Source organism: Apteryx mantelli, chromosome 4 (assembly GCF_036417845.1).
Source record: "Apteryx mantelli isolate bAptMan1 chromosome 4, bAptMan1.hap1, whole genome shotgun sequence".
In the NCBI taxonomy this organism is placed as follows: Eukaryota; Metazoa; Chordata; class Aves; order Apterygiformes; family Apterygidae; genus Apteryx; species Apteryx mantelli.
Genome location: NC_089981.1, coordinates 42093538 through 42120746, shown reverse-complemented (window position 1 = coordinate 42120746; position 27209 = coordinate 42093538). Strand labels below are relative to the sequence as shown.

The window sequence follows — 27209 nt, the reverse complement described above, 5'->3', positions numbered from 1 at the left end:
CTGTCAGTTAGGAAAAGGTGCGTTAGGCCAATCTCTTGTTGTCTGTGTTTGCTGTATAAACATTTGCCAGTGCATACATTTGAGTTTTGTTATTCCCCCTGTACTCAAGATGAGGCAAAGTTGTCCCATTAGGTGAAAAACAAAGTTAGTTCCCTTGAGAGACGATAACGTTTTCTTCATCCTTCACCCTTTTGACTCGCGCTGTTCCCGGCCTGTAGGTGGGACCAGGCCCCAGGGACCTCTGCCGCGTGGTCGGGCGTTTGTACCGCAGTGGCGGCGGGGAGTGCAGGCTGGGCGGCACCCGCCTTGCACCCGAGCGGGCCCGGCGGCGGGGGCGATGGCGGGCAGGAAGAACAGCAATTCCCCAGGTCAAGAACTGGATGGGAGGCCCCGAGATAATTCCTGCCCCTCACCTTGTTGGTGCTTGTACAATGTTACATGAGGATGGATTCATATAGTGAAGCATACAGTGCTTTTATGTTTAATATCCACACACCATCTTGGATTGGCTTTGTGAACTAATATGTTGGGAATTGTATTCCTTGCCCAGAAAACCTGCAGAAAAAAGTCCAAAGGCTGTTCAACCACATACAATGTACTGCAGAAAAAAGTCACCCAAACAATTCTGTCCAGCCATAATCATCCTCTTTTAACATTGGACTAGTGGATGATTTATTGTGATAACACTTAAATATTTATGTTTTAAATAGGCTTGACACATAGCTGAGACTCATGCTTGAAAATCAGATAATACAATTTTATTTTGGATTTTGTTTAATAAAAGGACTTTTGCCTTTTCATATAGCATGTGGTGTCACCTCATAAATATCACAAATTAGATGGCTTTAAAGTTATGCTCCGAGTAGCTGATCATTCTATTTTCTGTGCTTATTAGCTCATAAACCATAATTGATTTATTAAAAATAAGAAACATTAAGAGACAATTATATCATAGCCTACAGCACATCACAGTCTTGTTACTAATTTTGTGTTTAATCATATTGATGTCAGCAAATATATTATCTTCATATATATATATGTACACATTTATTTAAATATTAGAAATTTGTATTTTGATGCCATTTGAAGGACATAAAAACTACAAAATATGCAAATTTCTTGCAAAAGTGTAAATGAATATTAGTTTGTGTAGCACAGAGATGCTGTAACTGTTGCAGGTGCTTGTGCCTTAGAATCTGATTAAATCTGCAAAAGCTGAGAATCTTCTAACGCCCATTTATTTAATTCAGTTATAGAAACCTTCACATTTGCTCACAGGCTCTTTAGTTTTAGTGGGAAGGTGTTCAGGCACATTTTTAAAGAAACAGTGGAGCAGACATTTATTAGGCTGTGATGTTTTTATACATCTGGGAAAAGAAAAAACTTTGTTTTTTTCTGATTTTAAGTAGTAAAAAGAAAAAGACTCATAAGAAGTTTGTAGGCCCAAAATACACCAGTGGCATCAATGAATCAGGAGCAAAATAAGCTCACCAACTGAGAGAAAAGTTACTTGTCAGCAACTTCATCCCATATCATAGCAGCAGCCTTCTCCAAAATCCCCAAAGTCTTTTTTAGCATTCTTGAAAGACCATTACGTTTGGGTTCTTCGTTATTACGGCACATTGGGTCTTTCCCCATCCCAGGTAATTTGTGCTTGCCCTTGCGCTCAGGGAGAGTCAGCTCAGATGCTAGCTGATACAGCAGTGAGCAAGGACCCTGTTGTAGTTCTGGAGCTTGTATTTGGTAGAACCTTTCTTGCCAGAAAGCCTGCTGAGTCAGTAGGATAAATCTGAGAGTCAATGTTCATGATTCAGTAACTGTCATTTGGCTGAATTCAGCTAGCTTATGTATTTTAGAATTTTAGAAAACAGTTATATTATGACAGACAACTTAAGATTTCATTTTCAGGTGTGTCAGGTTCACACCAAAGATGAAGGCTGAGGATGGCAAACATGTTTTGGCTATTCTGGAGAGGACAGAGCAAAGAGCAAGCTATAGTGTTGCATGCAAAGAATAACTTGAAGTTACTGCTTAATATATGAAGTGTGCTATAATTACCATGAAAGCGCCTGACTAATTCTTTTTTGAGGTTTGTGTAGAGGAGTTAGATCTATAAATAATTTCTTTCTGATTTTGAGAGAGACAAATGCCAGCATACATCATCCATATTCTGTTTCCCTTGATCCTGCAGAAGGTAGCATATCTAACTTTACACAAAGTTTTCTGTAAAAATTCTATTGAATTTAGGTCCCTGAAAATGCAAAGCACAAACCTGATTCTGAGCATTTTAACTAACATACATCTAAGTAAGTACACCTAACATATGTTTAGGTAAGCACCTAACAAGAATGTCAGCATCTTACTAGCAAAATCAGAGACTGAGTTTAGAAGCCTAAGAAGATCACTGTATTTCTCTGCATCTCTAAACCTTTTTCTCTCCCAACTGCAAAATCTTGGTCAGAAAGGCATCCCAATCAAGCTGTGGCAGGTTTGGCCTGTGAGCCTGGACATTATATTGGTATGTGCCTGTCACTTAACAACTCACTGAACCTGTCACTTAAACCCACTGAAACCTTGAGGCACTTCATAGGGCTTTTGGCCTGGAACATCTGCCAAACTGGAGTTTTAGCTAACTTTTATGTTAATACAAGTTTTAAGCAAGCATTTATTTCAGTAATTGGAAAACGGATTATTCCTCCATACAAATCACTTGCGCTGTTATTTTTTTGCAAAGGTAACGTTATACCTCATTTCATTTCACTGGCGTTCCCTCTGCTTCTGTGGCTAAACAGCCTGTGAATACCAGTTCATCTGTACCTTTTTGTGCAAAGATAACGTTATACCTCATTGCATTTTACTGTCATTCCCTCTGCTTCTGTGGCTCAGCTAGTACCTGTGAATATCGGTTGATCTGCCAGAATCAGGCAAGCTTTTAAGAAAATGAGTTTTGACATTCCTTTCCTTAAGATGATCCCTTGTTTTTCAATTACTGCTTTCTCACTTGGAGGTTTCTTAAGGTAACCCTGAGCTTGTTCCCAGACTGACAAGCAGGTGGCAGCAGTGCCACGCCGGAGCAGCTCGCTACCCCGGTCGCTGACATCGAGTGTTAACGCAATTGACCAATCAGTGCTAAGATGATGGGAGGTAATTGGGTAATTGTATTTTACTGATCACAAGCAGAGAAAAGAAGGGGGGAAAAAGGGGGGGGGGGGGGAGAAAGAGGGAGAGAACGGAAGGGGAGAAGGAAGAGTGTAGCCAGAAAGACTGGCCCCGGGACGTTTGCGACTCCTAGGGTGCTACTGAAAGGTGGGGAGTAAGAGAAAGGCAGAGCGACAGAAAAGCGGAGCTACTCCCAGCAGCAACAGCAGCAGCTGTCTGGAACTGGATGTATACATACATGCGTACGTACATGCACACACAGGGGGAATTCAAGCTGAAGCTAATGGCAGGGAGAAGGGGTTTCTGCTGTGCAAAGGGCTGTGCGTTTCAGGGATGAAACTAAAAACTGAAAGAAGCAACAGCGCTCCTGGGAATGTGTCATCTTGGAAGGGAGGGAGGCAGGAAGGAAGGAAGAAAAGGGGGAAGATAACTGGCATGTGGAAGAAGATGGGAGCATAACTCACTGCTGTGCAGAAGGAAAATCCAACTTGTAGATCTGAAATACACAAGGCTGAGCTTGGAAATGAGATCAGACCTGCACTTGAAATAGAGAAAGAGAGGAAAAGGGAGGCAGAGACTGGAGAGCTTTTATCCTTCTCCCTCTCTCTCTTTCCCTCCTTCCCCAAAGAAGAAATAGAAGTTTATGCGTCTCGGTGCTGCTGGATCTTTATAGCTGCTGGACAAAAGATGGAGAGGAAGCTGAAATGAAGAGCAAAGGGAGCCCGGTGCTTGTGAAATTCACAGCTAAGAGGACAAATCACGCCTCCCCAGGGTTCTTTTGTGCCCCATCGGGGGAGTTTTAACATCAGAAAGATTTTGAGAAGTGGGGGGGGGGGGGGCAAAGGGGAGAGTGGGCGTTAAAAACATGCGTCCCAAGTGTTTAAAAAATAACGAGGGGATGGATTTATTCTTGACAGCTGGTGGGAACCTTGAATTTTTCTCCACTCCCTCCCTCCTTCATTCCATTTAATGTGAGATTATGAAAATGCAGAGGAGTTGGACGGAAGGCAAAAGGATATAACGTGGAGTTTGAAGCGAGGAGAGGGTGCTGATGCTGTGGATTGCTGGCTTCTTGCTGAAATCAAAAATCCAATTGCGCACTGGGTTGTGATTGGAAATCTAATCAGATCTTTAGAGGGGGGGAGAGAGACTGGAAGTTTATTGTTTTGATACACACAAATAAAAATTTAAATGCAAAAGGAAGTTCTCTGCTAAAGGAGTGGGGGGGGGGTAGGGAAAATAGAAGAATGGGAACCTCCGTTCTAATGTGGAGACGCACGGATTGGATAATTGATAGTGCAGCAAAGAAGGGGGAAGAAGAAAATTGTCTGGCAAGACCTGGATCTTAACAGTCACAACAAAATTACATTAAAAGAATACAGATGGAAGGTTCCTTAAAATGAAATACAGCCCTTTCTGCTCTCCAGAGAGAAACTAAATAGTGAGCAATGGAGAGCAGAGGAGCCAGAGAGGCAGAAAACCTCAGAAAAAGGAAACTAGGCAAAGGATCCACAGTGGAATGAAAAAGTTTTGGAAAGGAGAAGAACCATTCATCTTCTACAAGGGTTTTGTTTTTTCCTGTTATTTTAAACCCCTCTTCTCCAGCAAAGTCAAACATCAGTGCTACCGCTGCAGCAATTTTAAGCAGAAAAGTTGAAAGCGACAGAGGAAAAAAAAAAAGGACAGAGAAGAAAGAAAAATTGCCGGAGGGGAGAATTCGGCAGTGTTGGGTTGGTTTGGCACCTGTATGAACTCAAAGTGATTGGAAATTGCAGTTGGATATATTATATTTTTATTTTCCTTTCTTATTTTTAATTTTGGTTTGGTTGCTGAAATGAAATAGTTTTCCTAACCCCTCCCCCACCCTGGCTTTTCATAACCACTCGGATTTCCAGCTGGATAGTCTTTGAGGATACAGTAAGTGCACTTTCCATTTTATTATTTGTTGGAAAAGAAAATATGCCCCCTTGCCTCTCCTCTTTCTTCCTTCTCCCTTGTTACTTGGTTTGATCCCCCTACCTGTCCCCCATCTTTAAAAAAAAAAAAATCTGATGAATTCTAAGAACTGGATTTTGCTAATGGCTGGGGGGGAGGTCAGGAAGGGAGAAAGGAAGGAATGAGGACAGAACCAAAATCTCACAGTAGCTGAAATGTTCCTGTTAGTAAAACTCCAACCTTGGTAGGATGTTGCAGATGCCTGCCTGTCTGCCTTGTGGCTCTGTAACATTTGTAAATGTTCACTAGCAAAGAAAAAATTTTGAGAAAGCCCCTGCAGTGAGCGGTGGTGTGCTGCCTGATTGCCCAATCTGTACAAACTGCTGCAACTTGCACAGAATTGGATGCATGGAAGAGGTTTATTTATTTATTCTGTGTTTAAAACAGAAGGGCTCTAATTTAAATCCTGGCATCCAGTCTGACATTGCAGATCAATATGGTGTATTAACAGGAAAATTTTATAATCAGGCAGGGAGGTGAATGATGGCTTTTGGTGGGAGTGGGGGGGTAGGACAAGAGGTGGTAATGGATTTTGAGGAGGCAGGGCTGAGAGATATGGTATGTTTTACACTCCATTGCTAAAAGCAAATAGTAGCAGGCAGAGAGAGGGCATTCTGCTATTGAAGGAGAGTTTTGAAAACTGCTGTACAAGCCACCCGTGCCCTCCAAATCTCCTAGGAAATTCTTTGTGATTTTGTGGTGAATCCTGGCTCCCCTAGGACTTCCGTGGCAGTTGAAGGAGGTCTACTTTGATTGACAAGCAGTCGTTTTTGTTATTACAATGATAAAAATAATAAAAAATAGCTTGTAGCTCATGGGATTCACAGATTAGCAATCATGTGTAAGTAACAAATCAGTAAATGTCTCTTCTTCTGGAGAAATGTGATGTGGGGGTGTGGAATAAAGGCAGGATAACATGGTGTTTAAAATAGAGGTCCTTGTGTTCCTGTGGGGAAGAGTGCCACTTCCGTCCCCTCTCCTGGCATGACTGCTTACCTTGTAGTTAGGGATTTTCTTCCTCTTTTTCCCCCCTTCTGTCCTCTCTCGCCTCCACCCTCCTCAACCTTGGCCTTCACATGTAGAGGCTCCAACTGAAAGTCTTTATTAGGCCAAATTTGGTGGAGAAGGAGGGAAGGAAACATAATTAAATGAACCATTGGACAGATATGGATATTTTTTGGAAGGCAGGGTGCAGAACTAGCTTTGCCATTCATTTTACTTTTCTCTAGCTGCAATATTCTGGAGGAGGGGAAAGAAGCAGGGATGGGAAAGGTGTTTGTAGAACCGGATCTTGATTTCAACATTTTTTTCTGGCAGTGTTTCCCTCTTCTCAAGCTTCCTGCATGAAGCAACACAAACCAGAGCTCTAACTTCCCTGGATAAATACATAAATAAATATTAACCTCTTCCTTTTTTCTCATTTCTGAATTCTCTTGCATCACCACTGTTATTTCGTGTAAGCCTCTTGTATTTCTTGGTGTAAAGGAAATGAGACCTTCTGCCTTTCAGATGTGTCCCATGTGCTTCTGTTTGGAGGTCATGCCTCTTAAGCATTGACTACTTGTAAAGGATTATGATTTAGGGTCCAATTCTGCTCCTAAGGAAATCTCTGGAAGTTTTTGTTTTGCCATGCGAACAAATCAGACCCTTTGTGCTGTTGTGTTTAGATAAAGAAGGAAGCAGGCACAACAAAAATTGTTCCTTCCGGCTCCAATTACTCTCATCCTTCTCAGTATTCTATAGCTAAATCAGTTTAGTATGAAATGCTTTTGCCTCATTTATTTCTCTGGGCACATGTTTCCTGGTGGGACACTAAGTGGGTAATAACTTTGCCAGCATCTGAAAATAAGCACAAAATTCTACTCTCCATTCCTTCATGTATTATTGTAAGTCTGTGCCCTATTGTGGGCTACACTTACATCAGCAGTTGCAGTAATAGAGCAGCTAAATTTATGTTAAGCTGCTGCTCAGTAATTACTGAAGGAAAAAGAAGCTGGCTAAGGAAAAGGCATCTCCAAGCTTTTCCCTGGATTGCTGTCAAGTGAGCACGTAAACAGAAAACCTGATAGAGCAAGTCTCCTTTTTGACAATAGAAAGCTGCCATACGTGCCTCATTCATTTTGTACAATAACTAGCAGGAGGATTTTCTTGATGTGATAAGGAAGCACTGGGAAAATTTAGCCACCAGTTTGGGCTGAAATAGGCAAACCTTGTCAACATTAAAAATCTGGGGATGTATGTCTGCTTCTAAAGAGGCAACAGTTTCACACTTCAGTGAATCATTCACTTAATACAGTAGCCAAAGACACATGGAACAGCTCAGAGTTTAACTCATTCAGTCTCATAATAGGGCTGAGTTTAGAATTTCTCAGTGCTTGTGCTGGGACTTATCCAGAGCCCAAAGAGCTGGTCTTAAAAGAAATGGCAAAAACATCAATCCAAACATTGACCTAAATGAGGAGCAACAGATCTGCTCGAGTGGAGGCAAGAGCTAGCTGTCTTTGCTACTTCCCTTGTGCTTGTGCTTGAGCACAGGTGTATCATTCAGAAGCATATGCTGATCCTGTGGGCTGTCTCCTCTTCCAAAACATGGGCAATCCATTCAGTAATGACTTTGGGCAGCCAGGAATTTGACACTGTACAGTGACCCATTCTGTATACATTTAGGTGCCAAGTGATAGTACAGAAAGAAGGAGAAAACTGTGTTTGAAGAGTCCTCCATTTGTTGTAGTTGTTTTCCAGAAGGTCAGAGATCATGAATCTCAGACTTCAAGTTTCATTGGCAAACTGTTGTTTAGTAATGCAAGGCGGTAGCTAGTGCATGTCTTTTCACACATCAGGAATAATTTGCACTGATCTAGAATAGGAGCACGTTCAGGTTGCTGGAGGAGCAAATTCTGTGTCACAGTATCTCCCACCCTGATAGCATTAGCAAGTGAAAAATGAATTTTTGAAGTGGGTGAGGCCCCACAAAGAATGTTTGAGATGTAAATGAATAGAAGCAATCATGTAAAACTAGAGAAAGAGAGGGATTCCCAAGATACTGTCATGGCTTCCATCATCTAGGCTTTAAAACAACTTACCTGTGACCTAAAAAGCCATGTCCCATTCACATGAAAATGCTTGCTGTTGCAATATGAGACAAGAATATTTTCCACAGGGCTCAGGCCAGGTTTTTAGTGAGTGCTGAGAGAGCTTGGTGCTGGTGAAAAACACAAGCTAGACTCAAGTAAGTGAAGTCTCAATATGTTTGCTGAAGGAAGGCACTGCACACTGTGGCAGCATGCTGAAGCTGCCATCTCGGTCCTGCCACTGGCCTTTGCTTTGGCCTGGAGATGTCCCTTTGCTTCTGGTTGCCAGTGAGGGAAGGAGGAGAGAGAAAAGGGTGCTGGAATTAGTGCCCTTTTCAGTCTGGGAGGGAAATGACTCCAAAGAAATGCAATTAGCATCCACCAAGTTATTTCTAGGGTAGTCAAGCTGGTTGGACTTTGGGCTACTACTAGGAGGGAGCCTCATTCTGCATCCCCATCCATCCCCTTGCCAGCAGGTCCATGAAAAGCATGATGAAAAACATGCCTCTTCAGTTTTAAAGGACTGCCCCCACAGGACAAGCAAGATGAGAAAGATTTAGTAATAGCAGTAGCCACGGTGGTCTGGAAGCCGGCTTTGTAACCTTCTCCAATTCTGGCAACTTGGGCAAGGCGTTGTCCTGGAGAGCTGCTATTAGAAAGGTTCCTGCCTCAGCTCCCCTTAATCACTGTTATGGCAGAAGACATTGGGGCTTGACTTGTGGCATTTTGGAGAGGTTTATTTAGTCATGTTATATATAAAAGAAGGGTCCCTGTTATTTACTATCACAGAGTAATTTCTTCCCCTGGGGGAAGAGGGAGATGAGCATGCTAGTGGTGTGTTTTAGTTGCAAATACACAAGCTACAATACCTGGAAGTGAATTAACACAGAGTTCCTGGTAGGGAGCCTGGATATTTTGCTATCTGTTAGAGGGAAAGGCAAAAATCAGACGCTTGTGCACGCACACAATAAAAGAGAATGAGGATTTACATTTGGTATCCAAGGAAGCGAGAGCAGAATCCTGCAGGGTTTTCTGTTCTTTGTTTAAATGTTGCCATAGCAATATCTCAGGGCACAAGTTACATGTTTTCCACTTCTTGAGTTGAGCTTTTCTTCTCTCTCCCTCTCTGTCTCTCTCCTCACCAATCAAGGGATCTCTCCACAGAACTTTGCACAACAATAGGCAAAGCAGCTCAATGGCTGCATTATCTGTCCGATTATGTCTATTTGTCTCTCCTTCCCTGTCATTTGCTAATATGTTGGAAACCCAATTAGGAGAAAATTGTTGGATGGAAGTGAAGTGTGAGGCTCTTGTTGTTAGGACATTGAGCATATTACAATATTTTGTGTAGTGGTGATATGTTAATTGGATAGCTGCAGGCAAGTGAAATGTAGCAGTCGCTGACAATTAGAAACAACAATGAACTTGCCAGGACTGAATCTATTCCTTGGGCATATTAAAATGCATTTCAGGTATATACCAGAGCTTTTCTAAACTTAAATACTCATCCCACTCTAAGAGCTCTTGAAATTCTGTTTTCACAAAGCAGAAATGAGATTTGCCATTGCTGCTTGTGAAAGGGAGAGAGGCAGCATTGGATCACCAAATAAAGTCTCATAGTATTTGCTGCAGAGCTTGTACTTGTTATGTCAGGACTGAGGGGGTGCAGTGTAGCAGGAAAATCAGGAGAATTAGAAAGGAAACAAACCAACCCCAAAATAAAGCAAAAAACTCCAGCAATGATGTCTCCACATGCAACTAGGTAAACATTGCTCAGGAGTATCACAGCAAAATAAGTAAAATGAATTAGAACCTCTAGTTTGTCCATAAGGTGAGTACAGCATGGGTAAAAACAATGCAAGTTTCCTCACACGGCTTGTCAGTGTACCTGAAGACATCACCACCTCAGGCACAGGACCACCTTAAGAGCTTAAGCAGAAGCTAATTTGGTTCATGTACCTTGAACTTGCCTCAACATCTTTGAGATGGCCAAAAGGGTGGCGAGCTGTGATGAGGATGGAGATGGTCACCTAACTTCTCATGCACTAAGCTGCTGACCACTCAGATTGCTGAAACCCATCAGATTCTACTGTCTTGACTGGAATTTGAAATAGGGAGCTAGGCATGAAAGTTTCTTCATCATTGGGTCTTCATCAGAGGAGACTGGGATGATGGTCTATGCACTGGTATAAAGTGGGAATTCTGTCTTGCAGAGTATGAATTGAAAGGATTATTTTGATTTTTATTCACTAATGCCCATTTTTCTGTTCTAATGCAACACAATAATACATAGGAGCCAGTCTGTTGTACAGTAACTTTTCCATGCAACCAAATAATTTCATTTCTTTTACTTATTTCTTTCTTCCTCTTCTCTTCTATCACTATGCAATGATGAAACCCAGTTCTGCTCTAACTAATCTCAATTGGACCTTTGTTAATGCCTTCAGTTAGGGATTGTTCCTGCTCTGTGGTTTTAGTTTTTGTTTCTTCTCTTAAAAGAAGCATAAAACCTTTTTCTGTTCCAGAAATCAACAGTAGGACAAATGCTTGTGTTTACAGACATAAAAAGGTGATCTGAATGTCATTTTGAAAAAATATGCCACAAAGTCCACTTTTCTGTCTGTCTAAATTTCTAAATGTTGCACATTTCTTTTGCAGTCTTTAATGACATTCCAGGTAGTAATGATTCTTTTTCATCAGTGTATAATGTAATAACCAATGGGTTATTGAAATAATCTGGTCCTTATTGCTGCTATAGCACAAACTCAGTTTACATTAAAAAGATCAAGTATTTTGTGAAATGTCATATTTTTTGGCTGAATTCTCAGTCATGCCTAAGAGAGTTTGGTGCTGGTGTGACTCTGTGCATTGCCTGTTCACATAAATAACTGAGTATTATGACGTGTTATAATTACTTTAGCAAAAAGTTTTGGAGTTCATCTTTTAAAGTCTACAGAAGAGGACCTGCAAGAAGAGAAAAAGGTTAACCTAAGGAACCACAGTTTTTCCTCCCTCAATGCACACAACTTTCAAATGAAGTGCGCAAAAATATATTAGATTCCATGAGCTTCATTGCCAAAGGGCATACATGTTGTGCTAAGGGTTTTTTACTTAGCTGTTTGGTTTTACAAGAATTTTCTCTGCCAGTACACTATTTGTGAGGCCTTGTTTGAGAGGCAAGGTCTTCTACAAGTGGTTATATATTATTTTTCCAGAGGCAAACTTTTGTATTTGTTACATCATTTAAAGAACTGAGGTTCATTTCTCTAAGGGTTATTGATGGCACAGCTACTAAAGGGAAAGGATGGTGACCCCATTAGCCTTTCAGGTTGCTCAGATGTAGTGCGCAGTCTCCTGCTTCAATAAGATTTTTATTTCATTTAACGCTCGTGTGAATTTTGAGTGTATATGGTGCAGGAAATTAAAACCATAATGGTTTTCTCTTTTGGACTGGAAAGAGGTCAAAAAACCTCACCTTCAGCGAATGTTCATGTTGATATTCCTCTTTCTGTAATGCACATTTCACTGAGTAGGCGAGCCCTGAAGATTGAGTTATAGACATTAAGTGACGGACTGGAGGTATCTGCTACAGACTACTGAATCAAACCATAGCTTAGGATGAGTTGCTCCTTAAGTACCTTTCTGTAATGTGTAGAAAAAATAATTGTCTTTTCATGGGAGATTTCAGTTTTGGGTATATATATGAAAATCTCATGCAGTGATAATAAAATATCATTAAGAGTTGCAGAAAAATATAGACAATAATTTCCTGTCACAAAAGGTATTGCATCAGATATCAAGTATCTATATCAGATTTTATTGTGGCAAAGAAAGATGAAGTTGATGGTTGCCTATAGCAAATGAAAGATAAAATGCAGCCAATAATGCTGCTTCAGAAGAAGCTATCTTCTAAAGCTGAGGAAAATTATGAGAAAAATTGATTGGAGAGAAAATACAGATGGAAGAGTGTGAAGAAAAGCTGGAAGGTTTCTAAGGAGAATATATTATTTTGCCAGAGAAAAACCCAAATCATAAAAGAGTTCATGGTTGACTATGAGGGTGTCTTTGATGCAAGGGAAGATGAAGTAAAAATTTAAAAATTAAACCAAAATCAAAACCAAGTAGCATATAGTAGGGGAAAAAGGAAGACAGATAACAACCAATATAAATTATAAGCTGTACAGTGAATACAACTGGTAATAGAAAGATAATTTCCCAAAGACATCCAAAAAAATCTTGATAGGAAAGGAAGGGTGGTGTGAGGGATTGGAAGTTAGAATATGCTGTAAATGAGGGTCTCTTATTGCTGTTGCAGATATCCAAACAAATAGTTTTTAGCAGTAGTGATGCAGAAATGACAGAAGTATTCAGTAAGTACTTCTGTAGCTGGAAAAATCAGGATTAAGGATACTTACCATGAAAAGATAAAGGAAGTGAAAGGATATTGGACAACATCTATTAGGGCTAAACATTTTTAAATCAATAATCCTGTTATCTTTTTCCTAAGAGTGCTACAAAGTATATCTCTGGAAAACATTCAGACAATGCAAGTGCAATGACCTTGTTAATCATTGACCAGTTAGTCTGACATAAGTTTTAGGCAAAATAACAGCGAATGCAGCACACAATCCAGCAGATAGAGAACTAAAGCAAGGAAAATGATTAATGGCAATCAGTACGGCTTTATGGAAAGTATTTTTTATTAAGCAAATGATTTGGCTATAGTGACATCGCAAGGTTGGTAGATAAAAGTTGCCATGGAAATGCAGTACACTTGAACTTTGAACTGCATAGGATACTTATTAAATAGTTTAGAAGAACCTGCCAGATGGTCATAAAAATAATTATTGTGTGGAAATGTCTTTGAATGGGATTTTTCTGGTGGAGTTATGCAGGTACAAACTACAATAACTCTTTTTACGATATTTGTGTATCAATGATCTAGTGATATGTAAATGATCACTGAGAGAAAATTGCACTTAATGTAAGTGTAAGGCCCACCCTTTGCCCAATAGCCTGCATCTCAACAGCTGCTAGGATGGGAATGTGAGCGTAAACTGCATGTGTGCGAATGACATACCCAAAATTGAGAGGGCAAGTCCCCAAACTGATAATGCTAAAGAGGAGAAGGAATAGAAGAAAACTTTTGAGACAAAGGAGGAGTCAGCTTGAAGAGAAGTATAAAAGAAGCGTGAAAACTTGTAATGGGGGAGAGACTGGGCAGGAGAGAGAATAATAGAGCAAGAAACTGCTTTGATGTTGCCAGAAGTTGCCCCATGTCATTGCAACCTTTGGCTTGGCCTGACCAAGCTGCTGTCGGATTCTGTGAGGACCCTGCATCCAGCTAGTGGAGTGACAACAGGGGATGCAACAAGAAGGGTCCCACACTATGGGTGTGCATATGTGAACTGTGGGGTGCTTTCTCCCTGGAATGTCCGCTTGCAGATAGCAGGGAATGGCAAGGGATTGCACTGAGCTAGAGCACCCATGTCTCCAAGAGGAGAGATGAGCAAGAAGGGGAGCCTGCACTCCCGGCAAAGGGGGTATGCTTTTAACCCACATGGCCTGTGAGGATATACGAGTGATGCTACTTTTGAGGATTCATTATATAGAGGTGTTTAGAAATTTTTAGGTGTTTATTTTCATTTTGTAAATGTCTGGTATTGTGGTTTATCTCTTGTACTGCTGATCCTGATCCTGCATGTATAGTTCAGTGATTGCTGGTTAATTACATGTTGTTGATAAATCAATATACCACTTTGATCCTAATTTGATTTAAATTATGTGAATTGAGCAGTTTTTCCTGCAACAGTAAGTAATGGCAGTGTGATAAATAAGGTAGATATGCAGAGTGATATTAGGTGCAAAAAGGTATGTTTAAGAATGACAAATTACAGGTTATACCTTCAGAACGAGGGACATTCCTCTGTAAAAGAGAGTCTGAAAAGGATCTGAGATCAAAACAGGCAAGCAATAAGCTCCCACAGTAATACTATGTTAAAAAGACTGTCATGCCATTGGATAAATAAGCAGAGAAATAGAGTAGTGATTTTTAACAACATCAATAGGAAAACTGGGATTCTGTGTACATTTCAGTTTGCCCATGTTTTAAAAAACGTGTTGAAAAGAAAAGAATGAAAAGAAACACAAAATACTTCGTGGCTGAAGAAGAAAATATGCAGTGATAAATTTAAAGTGTAGTTTATGGAGTAGGAAACCTGAGAACTGATGCGATTAGTGAATGAGAAAAAAATTGGGTGTTTAAATGTTTTCTAATATAGCAAATAAAATGCTAAGAAGGAGCAATAGCTGGAACCTGAAGTCTCACAAATTCAGATTAAAAGTTAAGGATAGATTTTTAACAGTGAAAATGATTCACCATTTTAACAAACTGCTTGGAGAAGTCCTATTTTCCCCATCTCTTGGTGTCCATGTACACAGATTGGGTGTCTTTGTGGAAGAATGTTGTAGCAAAGTACACATTACTGGGTTTGCTGTATTGTGATATTCAGGAAAGGCAGACCAGATGATTCTGAGGTCCTTGTAGTCTCAGCCTGTGATTCTGTAGGTAGAAGCAATGCAGCCTTGGGCATTCATAATCCAGCTTCCAATCCCTATCAGCAACAAACATGTCTAGCTTGTAATGCGCAAAAGACTCCCAAAGGATAGAGGATTTCACTACCCATCCTCTCTGCTGAGGTTGCTAGCACAAGGTGCCAGAAGTTTTGGGTGAATGTCTTCTTTGTGGCAGTAGTCTAACTGAACCTCAGCACCTGAGACTTCTATCTGGTTGGTTGGAAAAAATGTCTTTTGAAATTGGTGGATTTGTCAAATCTGAAATGTTTTGTAAGGATTCACTTTGAAGACTGTGCTGAGGGTGAACAGATAGTTGCCATGCATATCTATCTCTCTATTCAGTGGCCCATACATTAGCTTATCACGGTGATTAAGCTTCTACCTCCTTCATAGTTCATGACAAATTGAGTAAGAGTGGACAGATTTGCAAGCTTTGGGTACTGTACCTCAGAAACACTGGCTCCTCAGCAACCTGGGCCTCTAGCCTGAAAGAGTCCATTTGTTTGAGCTGACACAGTACTTCGACACCTAAATCCAAGGGAGTCAAATGTGTGGGCTCAGAGCTTCTTTCTAGTGTTTTTCTCTGGATATAAATCAGCTTTTGAGATAGTTGGTCTTGGTGACAGCTCAATTCCCTTTCATGGAGAAGTTCAACACTTCTTTTCAAGTGTGAGATAGACTAAATGTAGAGGTATCAAAGTTGGTATACGTTTCTCCTTATTTCTGTGTACTTACAGGCAACTAAACAATGCTCTGTTCATATTTTTCTTGTGCTACCTTACATGTCAATAACTGTTAAACATTTTAGACAGGAAATATATTTTTCTGTCTTCTTAAAATAACTTCATTTGCAGACTTGATTTTTATTTGTTTCCTTGTTTTGCTAGTGTGTGTACAAAGGTTAAAGGGCAAGGCATAGAAGAGCAAAGAACAAAATAAACTTGACCCTGCACCTGTGCACATTTGCATTAGGTGATGTAGGTTGCAACTGTATGCAGTCTGGCTGGGCTGTCTTCTAGTTTTTATAGTTGTTCTCCTTCTAATTTCTGAGATTGGATGTGTTCTAAACCCTTGTGGAGAAATTACTGATGGAAATCTAAAACCAAGGTATGTATTTCATAGTTAGAGGTGAGATCCATGGTGACTCTCAGTTTAGTTTTGAGTTTTGTAGTGTGTTTCATAGTCCAAGCCAGATTTTTGTGTAATGCTTCCTGCATTCAAGAGCCTTCCTAAAGTAGTTGGCAATTTCATTGTTAGAACTGAATACGGTTGTCTCGAGAGGTCATGGACTGTGAGAAAGAGTATTTTCTCTAATAGTAAAGGGCATTCCTTTGTAGGTAACTATATTCAGTCACTATCAATTATAAACAGCCAAGGGGTTCTGTGTCGTGTGATATCTAGTCCTCATTTCTTTCTCCTTTTTCAAAAACAATTGTCAAATTTGTACATCTTAGGAGTTCCTGACCTAATTAATGTTTCGAGGATGCACACTCTATCTGCGATGCTGCAGCAGTACCTGTGTGCAAGGAGGCATATTTTGCAATGACAGATTGAAACAATCATACTTTCTTTTTCATCTTTGACCTTCCTTCCCTACTTATTATTCTCCACCCATGCAGTATACATCAACTGCTGCTAATGAAAATGTAAAACAATAGTGTATTCTTTGATACTAAATTTAATTGTCTCCTCATTACTGTTCTTTAGACAGTCACTGAATAAGATAATAGGACATAGTAATGTGCTTCATGAGGTGCTGTTCAGCGTAACTGTGTCAATGTATCCAAAGGAAAACTAAGACTTATTAAGACTGATTTTCCTTGCGGCTTGTATTGTCATTTATCACTGAGCAATGCTGGGATTCTTACGTTATAAAATCAAAAGAGTAGTATTTTATGCTCTCCTGATGCAGGTAGAAATGACTGTATACAAGGCAGTGGGAACTTGAGTCCTCTGTAAAGGAATTAACCCCCCTCCCTTTTCAGTACAGCAGGGACAGCTGAAAGCCTGCTGACCTTTGAAATATTCCTGATTTTAGGAAGCCCAGGATGTGGTTAGAGACAAGGTTGTACTCCAATAAAATCCTGCCTTGACTGTTTATTTTGTTATGCAAAGTACTGTGACTTTTAGAAATTACACATCAATAGAATTTCTCTTTAGGTTATTATTTTTTTCTTTATCTTTGTTTTCTAATATTCTGATCCTTTCTGCGCTTTCTACCATACTCTGGATTTGGATAAACAATCTTATTTTTGCAGGGGTATGGAAATGTGTTAAATGATGTAATTGCTTGCTTATGGGAGAAAACTGTGGATGGTGTGAATTTATAACACACTAACCTGCATTTAGCCTGCACTAAGAGTGCGGGCATAGCTACTGCATATTAGGTTATACTACACAAAGGCACTGTTAGTACTGACTAAGAGTATCTGCCTGGGCTTTTAGCGTGCAGTAATCCGCATTTTAAAAATTTGTACCTGATCTAAATCCCCAGTCATTTTTCCATGTGTATGTTCCCTATATCTTGGATTTTCAAGGAAGTAAGTTACACATCCAAATCCCTTACTGCTCCCATAGAGGCAAGTAATCCCTATTATTGAAATCCTATTCAAATTGACAGTCTAGGATAATTACCTCATTATGTTTTTATTTGTACTCTCAGCACTTCCAGGATTTTGTGATTTCATGAGACACCTTTTTCATATGTATCCCTCATTTTCTTGCACACAATTTATGCAGTGTTTAATTCATTAGAGTTTAAATTGATGAAGACATTATTTAAATATAGCTAAGAAGTTGCATCATAGTTCCATTAACTTATTATGACCAGTGACCATTTGGGAGTTGGGAAAACCAAAGCCTAAGTCTAGCAGAAAGTTTTGCCTGGGATATTCCCTTTCTCTCCCAGTCCCTCCCTAACTTCCCTTATTAGAGATTCATGTAACCACCTCTCAAACCAGTCACCTACCTAGGGACCAGCTAATGATTACAGGGACCAACATGAATTCAGTTTGCTGACTAGCAAAGCTAGCTCTGGCTATATTGTTCCTCACGTCCTGACTAGGGTTCCTTATGGATGTTATCTGTCTGGAGCTCATCTTCTCCCAGCAGCAGCAGAGTTCAGAGGCTCTTTCTCTCATGCAGAGGTATCTTGCAGACTAGACTATGGTGGTCCACAGATTCATATCTCAGTTTTCAGCAGGATCATTGATGGATATTGATATGAATTTGTATCTTTTTTTCTTGTTTCACTCTTGATTCACTTCCTTAGTTTCAGAAGTCAAAGTTAAATTTTACTGCTAGATTTTCATTGTGAACTAATGCACCAAAGTAACATTGCATTGCCTTTACTGGAGCTCTTTAAAAGAGCAGCTGGGGATTTGTTAGATCAGAACTTCATATCTGGGGCAGTTTTGCACAAGAATATATAGAAAGCTCTTGCAAACCTCCTAAGTTGCATTGACTATTTTAAATATCTGTGAACTAGAATGAATCACTGTAATTGAATCAGTGGAAAATGATGTATGTGCTGTCTCAGTGCTAATGTGGTAATGTATATGCTGTGCAAAGAAAATTGTAAATGGTTTGAAGAAAAGTTGCTGAAAACTAATATGGTACAACCTAGATGCCATTTTTCCATGTCTCTGCTCTCTTACTCAAAGTTATAACCCAAACTAAAGTTAACTACCAAAGCAAAGGTGTTACAATGCTATTTGTACAGATTCATGTGTATATAAAATGTTATAGGTTAATATTATATGTATGTGTTAGTATCAAATGGAATAGATTAATAATCAAAGTGATGGCAAGCAAAAGAATTTAAATGTCCCATTATACTGCTATCCTCCTCATTATAAGATCCCCAGAGTTCATCCTGCATGAGACACTGCAGGCAGGAGATAACTAGTTTTTTTTCCAGATTGCCACTGTCCAGGAGGAGATGTGGGAAGAGCCAGACTTCTTAAAGTATATTTCTGTCATTTATGAAACCATTACCAAGAAAAGCTTACTCAGTGTCCAGCAATACTAAATGCCTCAGCATTTGTCTAAAAAGACGTAAAACATTTGGCTTCAGTTCCAGCTTATCCAAATATTGTATTTTTTAATAGAAGAATATGGAAATATTTCAAGTTTTGACTAAAACTAATACAATTAATCTAATTAGCTTTCACTGAAGTGTTTTGGAAGACGACGTACACTAAGCAAAATGTTGTTGCCCCATTAGAATGAATTTGAGGAAGGTGGCTGTGGCATCTGCAAAGCTGCTCTCATAAATGTTCTGTAATAAAGACAAATGAGAAAAAGTTCTTTGATTCAGGCAGTTTGCTCTAGTGCACAAAGGAATAGTGTGGCATCTAGGAAATTCTGTCTTTTAATATTAATTTGTCCGTATGACTTCTGTTCATTCTTGTTCTGAAGACCTCAAGCTTCAGTTTTCTTTATTCTGCAAAACTGACTGCTGTTTGTCTGTTCCACAGAGCTCTTCTGCATGATTAAATTATTAGTTTCTCTGAAAATAAAACCAAGCCAAGAATATATTTTATCAGTTAGAATAGGATTGCTTTTGGGTAACAAATATTCTGCTTCTGCCAGAGATTGCCCTGTGGTTAAAATTCAGCCATGACTAGTAACCGTTCAAGGTTTTGTTAGCATATAAGCTGAGTTTATAAGTTACTACATACTAACTGAAAACCTGACCTGTATGGCAGTTTGTGTTTAAGTTGCACAGGTAAATATATAATTGTCTTAAATATTTAGACTTCATATGAAAATTCAGGCCTTTATCTGCAAAATGGAAATGTGCTTCCTTCATTGTATTGTTCAGATTCCTGTGCGTATATAGGATCTAGCACAACGGGGTCTCAAGTAAGTTGAACAGATAGGTTTTGATATGTCAAGAGAAGAATATTTATTTGAATCTCAGAGGGAGGAACTCAGTAACATGATGACATTGTGTTATAGGCCTATGATATAGTATCATAAGTAGGAGAGCTTGAAGGCTATGTACAGGGTAACATCTAAATTCAGCTAGGCTGTGTGCTACTTGATTTCACGTTTGACATTGCGTTTGTGGATTCTCCCATGTCAGACAGAAATCAGGGTATTGTGGTGGTTCGGGCCTTGTTTTCCCCTCCATTTTTAATTGGTATTTTCATTAAAGTTAAATGAGAATAGTTTATACATAAATGAAATCTATAAAATATTTAATATATCCATCATTGTGGACTACTTTAAGGCTTCCCTTGTGTTTAAAACATCCTTTTGTCCCCTGCTATGTTTCTTCAGGAACCACCACTATTTGCAGAATTGTGTATTCTTTCTTGTAGCCTAAGTGATGCTGGGAGTGAAAGGGGGGAAGTGAACAAAAGACAGCTTTGCTGGCTTTTTCTGCCGAATGAGCTAAAAATACTCAGATTGCAAAGTACAGGGACTGCGACTATAATGATAGCAAGAGGGGAACAATATTGGTAGCTCTTTAGAGGAAAGGGGGCAATTAGGTGATTTTTTGAAATAGTTATGAGCATTTCTCTAGCTCTGTTTAATGAAGGGTTAAAAACTTGTAAGATATGGTGCTGTTCTTGCCAGCTCTTCTATGCAGATGGGCCTAGAGACCGGAATGAAGCTTATGCACAGGTAGTTGCATTACAGAAAAATAGCAGGGAAATAGTCTTTTTTTGATATATTTAGCAAAGCACCTACTTCCATAAATCTCTCTGTGTAGGAGGGGCTAAGACATCTCCACACATTAGTCATGTAGTTGTCAGAAGAATTATGACATTGACTACGTAGCAACTAGGTAAAGAAGTAACTTCTAAAGAAAGGAAAATGAGTAATTTTTTTTTCAAAAGAAGCAATTGAAAAATCCCCCCAAACAAAACAGGAACAAAAAGATCAAATCTTGTATCACAGATTTCCCCCTCCACTGGGGAAAATGAGATTAGAAGAAGCACCTAGATGTAACAGAGTGGACACTCTTGTGTACTGTAGTGGTTACCACTAGAAGGTCCTTGACTCTGGTCTTTGTGTGGCCTCTGATGCATTGTGTGAAACAAATCCCACAGACCATGTACTCAATTTTACCTCTCTGTAACTTAAGAGAAAATACTTTTCCATATTGCAGGACAGATTCTTCCACATTTCATAGGGCCAAAATTCTCCATATAAGAGAGTTCAGACATTAAAGACAGTTTAATATGATTTAAGAAGTGAGAGTGGATTTAAGAAGAGGTTTTGGAAGCTTAGTTCACAGTTGCATGAAAGGTCCTTGAGTGAAAGGCATTTTATAAGTGCAATTTTTATTGCAATCAGTAGCACCATACGTAATACATATCATTTTAGGGCAGAGTAAGAGGGGAAAACAAAAGAACATGCACATCTTTTATCCTTAAGTATTCCATTAGTGAAACAATTCCAGAGACGTAGGTCAAAATCTTCTTTGTTATGCTTCCATCCTTAGGATTTTTCCCAATTTACCAGCAATTTTGTGATGCCACTAACTATTTTATATTCAGACTCTTAGTGATTTTTTTCTCCTGACTTATTTTGCCTCAGGCATAAATTGAATTGAACAAACAAATAGAAAATAATCCCTTCCTGAAAGTTAAGCAGGATTGCAAGCCTGCCAATTCTTACTCATGAAAGTAAATACTTGCAAACATGAGCTTATTCAAATATCGCTTTGATATTCTAGCTCTAAGTGAATAAGGAGTATTTGAGTAAACGATATCCAGGCCTTCTACACATTTTACACAGAAATTATTATTCATTCATTTTTAATTTAAATACAGGAATGATCAGAAAGCACAGTGCCCAAGCTCTGTTTTCCCTGGACGCTGTGGAATTTTACTGTATTTGTCAATGCTACAGCAGTTCACAAGCTTTAAATGTAAAAAGTTCTCTTTGCCATGATTCACAACTTTGGTTACTTCAATTTCACTGCTTGATATGTCAATTCATTGTGCATTTACTAGGTGAACCACTGCCTGCTGCTGGATGAAAGGTTTCTGTAGCACCCCCTGAATATATAGATTTCCTTTTTTCAATGAATTCAGGGAACTGGTCCCTTTAATTTGTTTTAGTGGAAGGTTATGAGCAATTCAGTCTTGAAGCTGTAGACAGTTAATTGCTGAGTGATGATATCTGAAGTGATTAGAAAGAATTTTGGCTGTGTTAAGGGCCAGGACCTGTTACAGCTCATGTTAACTTGGGGTGAGAGAGATTCAGCCACGACAGCACTCGCTTTGCTTCTCTTCTAATTTGCTTACCTAGCCCTTTGCAAACATGTGCGGAAAGGTATAAAGCCAGCAGCTGGCATTATGTATCATTTTTGAACCAGTAATAAATTCTCTGAAATTGAATCAACACCTTTCAACCTACGCTCTCTCCTTAGCCAGACGCTCACCCCCTCCCTCGTATGCAAATAAGCAGCTAGGGAGCCTGGGAGAAGCCGCCGGCTTTGGATGTGACTTGGAGGTCAGTAGATTCAGACTCGCAGGCGAGAAGTGAAATTCACAGTTCAGGACAATTTACTGTGAACACCCTGCCCCTAGGAACCTTCCCACAGAACCAAGGGCTTGGTGATGTCTCGATTTCCCAGCTTAGGTTGATTACCATGAGTTAGCGTAGGAAGGCATGTCTGCTACTGAATTAGAAAATGCTGTAGTGAGAAAAAACTGCTTATCTGAGCAAGGCTTTTCAAGAGAAGATGTTTGGTCAAATTTAAGGTTCTCATTACAGTCTCTTGTGTTACTGTTTCTATAGTTGAATCACTGCTTAAAAGCCACAAATTCAGTAAAATAAAATTCAGTAAGAAGTCTGGTAGGGCAAAAATGTAGTGCTAAATTCGAGGCTGTACAAATGCATCCATGTTGTGTTTGCCAGTTTCATCCTTCCTTTTTTTCTTTTTTTTTTCCCTTTTCTTTTTTAGACCTATCTGTGGAGGTAACAACACAATTAGGACATCTAGATCGATATCACCAACTTGCTTGCTTTTGCTTGGCACATTAAATATCTTTTAAGAATTGTGTTTAACATAGAGTCTTTGTCTTTTTGTTTTGAAAGGTCCTTTGAATAGCTTTAGTGAATTGCTTAATTGTTTATTGATCTCATAATTATTCAGTTTGTTATTTGTTTTTTTTTTCCCTTTGCATTACTTCATGCTGTTTTAAAAGTCCTGGATAAAGTTTACATTAATTCAGAGGCCCTTATCAACATTTTCTTCATTGCTTAAATTCTATATAGCCAGAGTGTTAAGGAAATAAGTTATGTAGAAGTTCCTCAGCAGTTAATGAACCAAATAAAGGAGAAATTGTCTACACATTCAGAGTTCATTTCTCACATTGTAAGCAGAAGATAGTTATGGTGCATTTTGCAACAGGCTGCTCCCACAGGGTCATATTTTATTAAAATGAGTAAATTAAATGAGTTAGAGCCATGGCTGTCTAGGAATTTAAAACAAAATTATTGACACTCTTGCTGCCACACATACTGTATTCTTCTTTATTTTTGTGGTGGGTGTTAGGTTAAGAGATGTCTGTACAAACTCCAGTTGATGAAGAGAACAAGATGGTGCTTTTTTCATTTTGCTTTGCTTTGCATTCCACAGAGCAGATCTGCTTCAGACACCACTCCCCCAAGCCTTTACTCCCTTCCCCTGCTCTTCATCCAAAAATCCCTGACAGGGTTCAGTGATTTTTCAAATCCATCTGATTTACCTCCTCTGGGATAACAGATTTGTTCCACTTTTACAGTAATACTGGGTGTTAGCAGTGGACTGAAGGTAGGAAGCTGAAGGACTTCTTTAAGTCTTGACAGGGTAGGTTCCTCTCCACCCTCTGAATCCATAAAAGAAAATAATTGTGCAGCAATGTCAAGAATTAATATTGTACTGTAACTCCAGAACCTTTGAAAATGTGGTATTGTATAACTGTGATTCTACTGAATGGTATCATTAGGACTAAAATTATCATAATTTAAATAGGAAATTTTATTGCCTATTTGTTCATATCTGGCAGGAATCAGACTCACCATGGAATACAATAGGTTTTCTAAATTTGGGTGAAAAACTGGAACCTTTTCAGAACAAGTATCTCCTAAACACAACATAAGCTAATGGAAAATGCTGGCCCTGATTAGTGATATTTTCTTACTTTGAAATGATTGGGAGATAAGTCTTCTGCAGATGCAAGTAAGCTCCTGTTTCCAGATGGAAAATAAATTAAATTGGACATATCTCATCCCTCAAAGAGTTAGTGCCAAAGTAGAAATGTATACCTATTTTTAGCATCCTGACCTGCAATGTTTTGAAAGAGCTGAGATAGAAAGTTAAGTATTCTTTAAAATGGAACTTTCCTTTTAAAATTTCTTTGTACTTTACTTTGTACCAGCGATAAAACTTGTTCAAACAGTTTAAGTTGCTATTCCTAGTTAGCTGCATTTTTATTGAATAAATGTGAATGATATGTAAGTAAATATGTGACAGTTGCTATGCACCGTGACTAAAAGTAAGAAGTGGCTGTCTTGGTTCAGTTCTCTTCAAAGAACAAGGATACAGTATTAATGCCTTGGGACCAGGAATTCCCAATACCAATTTTAGAGATTTTGTATTTCTGGTTTCTTTACATCCAGGATTCCAGAAGGCATGGGAATTAGCTACCATCATTATCTGTGATAGCAGAGGTTATAAGCTGAAGCCCTCAAACTCCAGTTCTTTGAGTAAGGCAACTAAACCTATATCTGAGCATGTATATGTGCATAGCCTGCCTTTTTCAAAGAATCTCAGTAGCTGCAGTTCTCACTGACTTCAGCTCATGGAACACCATTTTAAAATGTTGGCTTCTAACATAATATAAATCATGTATTTCATCAGACCTGTCTTTCAAATAAAAAAGAATTAGTGTAGTTTGGTTTTACGTTTGCCTTTTCAAAGATTATGTTGCTAGATTATATGTCAGTGTGCTTGAATAGACTAGAAGATGAATGATCACTTTGCAGTCCTATGGTACAGGCTGTGCTCACACTTATTAAATAGAACTGATAAATGTAGTTTAGCTTGACTGTGCAATTGCATTTATTGCTAGATCCAATCTATACATACGCAACACATCTATCCTATCTAAGTCCAGTCCTGCTGCATAAGAATGTATTGGAGTGACATACACTGTGTTTGCATGGTGTGCTTTCTTTATTTCCTATCCAATCCTTTTACCAAATCTACTTCAGTTCTCTTCAGTGTATTATAGAAAACATATGTAGTAACTAACTTAGCTAATATCTCTCTGCTTTGCACTGAGCAAAGTATAACAAGGTTTAATATCAAATGCGAAGTCAAGAAACAGCTGGGCTTCTTCTGCAGTGTCCCAGAGCTGGCCAGGAAATTTAAATCAAAAGTCATTCTGTAATTGTTCTCACTTATCATATGCATGCAGTAGATGCTATCTAAATACTAATAGAGAGCCTTGATACAATAAATGAACCTTTTCCCCCTCTTTTCTCTCTCCAAAGGCATTTAATTCAGGGTTAATTCTCAAGAAGAGTTGGCTTTTTTTGTAAATTTTGTTTTTTCATAGCTTTTACTATTATTGTAAGTGGTTATATGGATAAAAATGGACTGCAGGAGTTCAGGAGTCATCAATATGCAATAACCTACAGAGCTAGCAATGTTAAATGGTATCCTTTTTCTAGAAGACAAACATATTATGCTTGCTTCTGTGTAGGACAGTAGAAGCACAGCAAAATTTAGTACTGCTGTTACATATATAGTCAGTATTGTATACAACTATTTGGCTAGAAACTTATTTTTAATTAATTACAAGCAGGATAAAAAACAAATAAAAGAAACTATTCTTAAAAATAATGATACCTTAAAGATATTTATCAAAGTGAAAAAAATGTATTAAAAGTTGTAGTTAGTGCATGACCATAAAACTCATAACCACACAAATAATCCAGCTTGAAAATTCAAATTATTTTATTGCGCATGACTTAGCAATACAGATGGGAGTAAATTAAAAGCTAGATTGAACAGTTGTTCAGCTCCTTCAGTAAGGGAAGGAATACAGCTGCATTATCCAAGAAGAATCCCAGGAAGGGAATTGTGATTTAGTTACAGTTCCAACTCAGACATTGCCTTGATCCACGAGGAAAACAATTTATTGCAGTTGGTTGATCTTGCTGGCTTCTTTGCATCAGCCTTGCTCAGCTTGCTTTTAGGTTAGGAAGTGGTGTTGAGACTCTCTCTACTGCCCACTTCTTTTATTCTCCTTACTTAAAAGGAAATATCTAGGCTCCATGATCTGACGGGACCCGCAGGAATCAGGATGCTTTACTGGATCAGTACTGGATCTCTCTACCATGCAGAGTTGAGCAATTGAAGAGAAATACAAGTTACTATAATAAGCCAAGTGCAAAATTGGATTACAAAGTCATTAGAGGCTGTACTTGTTCAGTACCTTTTAGGCCCTTGGGAAAGATTATTAAACAAATGAAAATGGTTTTAGGTCTAGGCATTCTGTTCTTTTCAAGTAGGGAGTTATTATTTTTTAACTTATAAAATAATTATTTGTGAATAATACTGCATTATATCACATATAAAATTCAGTTGATTACATCTATAAAAGTAGATTAGTGCCTATGTAAAAGTATTAAAGCATAAAAAAAATTGTTTTCCTGTGTGTTTTTGTAAGTTTGATGTTTAGATAATAAAAACTTACTTTTTCTGCCTCTTTTCTAATAGATTTCTGGTGTATTTTTTTCAAAACAGAGTGCCTAAAAAGCCCCCTTAAAACTACCTAATATTGTTACATTTTTACTTAATTCATTTTTGCATATTTTTAATTATTCATTGATTTTATTGTATGTTTAAGAGAAAGCATTTGTGAATGTGTGTGAAAATATTTCTACTGTTATAATTTCATAGAATCAGATAAATATTGGTTGGATATGACCTCTGAAAGTTCTCAAATCCAGTTGTCCACCCAGAGTGGGACTGTCAGCAGCATTGGATCAGATTAGCTCTTGCTTTGCCTAGCTGAGTTGTAAAATCTTCCAAGAAAGGATGACAACCCCTCTTGCTCCTGTGCTGCACCACCCTTCTAATGGAGAAGTTTTCCCTAATATCCAATCTTAAATACTGTTGTGCACTTCTTGGCTGTTGTCCCTTTTTTTGTCTGTCACTCCTGCAAAGAATTTGCTGTGGTTGTCTTTGTAAATCCCTGCAAATGGTTGTAGGCAGCCATTAGAGCACCCTTTAACCTCCTCTCTGCCAGACAAAAGAAGTCTTGCTCCCTCAGCCTCTCCTCCCAGGAAAGTGCTCTCGACCCTGACCATCTTTGTAGCCTTCCTCTGAACCCTCTTCAGTTTCTCCACATCCTTCTTGAACTGCAGAGCCCAAAGCTGGTTGCAGTATTT

At 38.8% G+C, this 27209-nt stretch overlaps 1 protein-coding gene across 1 annotated transcript in view; it reads left to right on the top strand.

Annotated features, from left to right (window-relative positions):
* The first annotated feature begins 5052 nt into the window (after positions 1 to 5052).
* The window catches only part of LRRC4C (leucine rich repeat containing 4C), a 98745-nt gene continuing 76588 nt past the window's right edge, over positions 5053 to 27209 (top strand). The window contains exon 1 of the mRNA XM_013959597.2: positions 5053 to 5076. The gene's annotated coding sequence lies outside the window, so the exon portion shown is untranslated. The remainder of the gene's footprint in view (positions 5077 to 27209) is intronic.